Source organism: Rhipicephalus microplus, unplaced genomic scaffold (assembly GCF_043290135.1).
Source record: "Rhipicephalus microplus isolate Deutch F79 unplaced genomic scaffold, USDA_Rmic scaffold_15, whole genome shotgun sequence".
NCBI classification, from domain to species: Eukaryota; Metazoa; Arthropoda; class Arachnida; order Ixodida; family Ixodidae; genus Rhipicephalus; species Rhipicephalus microplus.
In genome coordinates, this window is record NW_027464588.1 from 2,428,374 (window position 1) to 2,432,460 (window position 4,087).

General features: G+C 44.3%; 1 long non-coding RNA gene across 1 annotated transcript; it reads right to left on the reverse strand.

The window, feature by feature from the left end:
* Window positions 1-218: 218 nt before the first annotated feature.
* Window positions 219-2,606, reverse strand: LOC119174272 (uncharacterized). Its single transcript, XR_005110191.2, has 2 exons — window positions 2,237-2,606; window positions 219-1,035 (listed from the first exon to the last, which is right to left on the reverse strand). It is a non-coding gene; the product is annotated as an uncharacterized LOC119174272 (long non-coding RNA).
* Window positions 2,607-4,087: the final 1,481 nt, after the last annotated feature.

Consider the following 4,087-nt stretch of genomic DNA (forward strand, 5'->3'; position numbering starts at 1 on the left):
TTAAATATTATCAAATGTGATATCCCTCGAAGCCGTTTGGTAATTATGAATGCTTGCAAAGCTTTCACGTACTCAATTGCGGCAATTATATTTTATAATTGTTAACGCTACAGTTAAAATTACTGAGTAATAGGGTCATTTTTTAGTTCAACGCATATACGTGCAGCATCATTTTGCGAGAAACCCGACTAGAGAAGGAAAGCGCGAGACACAGAAACAACTGGTTTCGAGTAGCGTTTATTTGGTGTCACGGGATTGGATCAACGTTGTTCTCTAATAATGCACGTAGGTCAAGGTCATAAGGGCAATTTTCTCACGCGAAAGATATTTTAAGCTTCTCAATGTATCTGACCTTCAAATTATTAAGTGGGTTTCAGGAAGCAAAACTTGGAACAAAAGACAGGCGTTAGGGCAAGTGCTATAGCAAAATAGTCTCGTAGTTCTGTTAGTTGCGAATGGATTTTGGTCAATAATATGAAATCACTATTGGACTCTTTCGCGTTCGATACATAGCTCAGAGCACATTAGCCCCATTTTTCTGCCAGGCCAATGGTTAGCGGAAGCAGAACAGTTGCGCCAACCCGGGGCACTATTATAACAAAAGATACATTAGTTATCACTTCGTGGTAGAAATGCAGCACACTGCGTACTTCCCAATGCGCAGAGTAGCTGGGACAGCTGTGCCTCTAGCCCGCAAATGTAGCGTCCTGTAGAACCTGTACGTGGTTTTGGTTTTGCCGTCTTAGTACATTGTTTCCTGGCTCATCATGGGGATGATGCGGAAAGGATAGCTTGCTAGTCTTCATTTTCTGCAACATTTTCTTCAATGCTGCGCTTGTAGTGGACTCTGCACTGGCATACTCCCCAAACACACCTGCCTGAAGAGGCACCGTGGCTGATGCATTTTGAGTAGCAGGCCGACGGGTCACATCCGTACGCGTCCGCACTGCTTGACAAAGCAAGCAAAAGTAAAGTTGACATGGCCATGGCCGCTATGCTTGTCTTCAGAACCATGGTATAGCGATGTTCCGAGTGCTGCATAAAAGCGAAAAAAGAAATAAGCGTGGAGAGAATAAACTTTTTGAGGCTGGACGGTCATCGGCTGCGTTAGCTTTGGCAATTTAGCAGCTCAACCTTGTCCAACAAAGATCGCTGAATTGGCGCTGTTTGTGCCCCGTGTTACAAAACATGCATAGTCAAAGACTTTGTAATGTAATTTGCGAGTGCTCCAAAGACTGTGCGAAACAAAATAAAGACAACAGGTCAGCGCGGATGTGAGGGCGAGTCAATAACGGCTGCGAATTTCATTATTTTTATGGCATGAATGTTTTTTACATGCCAGACGTAAGCAAAATATACATTCTGTGATAATTAGCAGGTTATTTTTACTAAACAAACGTGCACTGTTAGTTTTCTCCTATTTGTACATAAAATGTCCGTATATTAAACAGACCTAAGCGTTAGGGGACTATCAGTCGAAATCGTATTTTCTAACGTTTTTGTGCATATATATTAGTCCGGGGCTATACTAGCAAAGCTTTTCCTTTTTAAGCTCTCGTTTGTACTGATTAAATGCATTTTATAATGATATATCTAGCTTCACAATTAGCTGAAGCTTTCTATTATGGGCCATTCAATCAAAACACGTTTTCGCACGTGCAACCCACGTTTTGTGCTCGTAAGTGAACATGAAACGTAATGATTGAGATAGGTTGTTCAGTGTGAAGAAACCTTTTCTTGAAATTCTTAAAGTGAATCATATTCCACCAATAGTAAAACCAGCTTTAAAAATTCAACTTTTTTGTTAGATACGATGATATGCGAAGAAAACTACGTGCGATGCGGTTGTTACATATGCGTAAGAAATATTACTGGATGTCTGCAACCACTGTTCTGGGATAACATTTATGACGGCTAAATTTTGCGTCGAAAACGTAACACGTGCTTTTATAGGCTGTCAAACTTTCCCTTCCAACCGTGGTGGACTACCCGGCCTTGAAACATCGCGATAGAGAACCAAGACCGAAAGGGCGTGATTTGCGAAAGTCGCTATTGTGCAAGCCTGAATTTTTCGCCATGCTGACTGTAGCTTCGGGAGAAACTGTGTTTACGACAGCGCTGTTTGAGAAGTCAAAACAGGCTCTGTTTGTGGCAACCTTGATTCTGCTTCCGTATGCTCCGCAACTGTCGCCTTTCCTTCTTTAGACGCAATATATATGGGAAGCACATCACTTACCCACTAGCCTCTGTTAAGGACACAACCACTGAGAATGGTAGCACCGTATACACTGCAGGAAACTGACGCGCGTGTCCCTCTTATAGTCTTTTCCCCGTCGACTGCCCACGCACGCGGGGCACTGCACCACGCAAAAGCACCAGCAACACTGAGAGGCTCACAAACAGTTCTAAGGGCGTTGACAGACTGGATCTTCGGTTTATATAAGCAGTACACTGATCTTTTAGACGCCTCTGCGTAGTTTCAGCATTATGCGTTTGCCAAACTGCGGCTAACCTACACGACGAAGAGGGGGCCTTTCCGCAGACGAGGAATGCGTTTACGTTTCGCACGAGGCAGTGCAGGCTCGTGTGGACACACCATACCATATCTTAAGCGGTCGACGGCTATCAAAGAGAAGCCTCGCGTCAGACATACGTGACGGAGGGCCCCGAGAGCAGCTGACCAGAAATACCAGGGATTAATCGATGCCTTACAGAAAGTAAACAACCACTCGCACACGCTCATGCTCTGTGGACGTGTTCGGAATCGGCAACGAGATTCGCCGACAACTTTTTGTGGGAGCACAGCCAAGGCTACGAAGCGTAGGCACGCCCTTTTTTTTACGCTTCTGCGTGTAGTCTGCGGACGCAAACTTTCGTATACTGCGTAGCATAACCGAAAGTATAAATTAAAAGATATAAATATTATGTTCAAGATTGTTCGCATTCTAATTAAGAAGCCTATACTCCCTGCACAATTTTCGTTCTTTGCTGTTTCCGAATCCCGGCTTTTCTGGTGTAATTTCCCCTTTTTCCTGCCCCGGTAAACATTGATGACGTCACTCAGTTGGAGCCAGTTCACATCGGAGCTTGTGAGCGAGCATGAGTGCGTGCTCGTTAAGTGTTCTGTATTTACCGAACAGGTAGAAACTAAGCGAGTGGTGTTTCGTATGGAATATTTTGCTTCCCGCACATGTAATCACCGAGAAGTTGTGTGCGAGTGATACCATCAGCGAAAGCGGTATACTCTTATCACGATAGCCGCCCTGAAAGTACCAGTCTTTAGCAAGAGCAAAATTTTGACGGGAAGTTGTACGCAAAAGGAACGACCTTCCTCCTAAATTGCGTTGCATACGTGATCGGTACTGCGGCTGCCTGATACGATCACGCTAAAAATAGCGTACTGTAACACCGTACCCGTCGGCGTCTACGGGTGGAAGGGTTCATTGCGCTTTGCGATGACAGAAATTTATGAGGATGAAATTACCAGTGCAAAGCTTTGCCTGGGCAACAGACACGTTCCTGATCACTGTGTAAAAACAGCGTTCTTGGCCGTGTAAAGGTTGCGTTTCACCCACTTGGATTTACACCGTGCGTTGACGCATTCATGCTGCATAAAAAAAATAACATGAACGTATCTGGAAAGTTTTTGCGCCCGGAAAAGAAGAAAAACAACGATGGCAACCCAGTATGCACCGATTTTAAGAAATTCTTTCGTGCTTTTGCACTGTTTTTGTAATCGCCCAATTTCTGCTCGGACGTGCCTTTGTTTTCCGGAATAAATCTGAATGCTTCGACAAAGCGCCTTGTTCTATTGTATACTCTAAAAAAGTAACATTTTACCGATTTCCTCCGAAGATGTGTAACATTTATTGATCGGTGCTCGTGCGAACCAAAATCGCATGCCAACCGACTACTTGGCGTAGTAGCACATGTGCAGAGGCTCCACCCACGTAGCTTTGTCTGAAGTGTTTGATGAGGTTTGCGCACTTCATTCTATACATTAGTGGCTCACTGACAATAACAAAGATGTGCGCAGACAGACAGGAAAGTATAGTGGGGGGCTCTTGTTCTTGTCTGCTTTGACGTA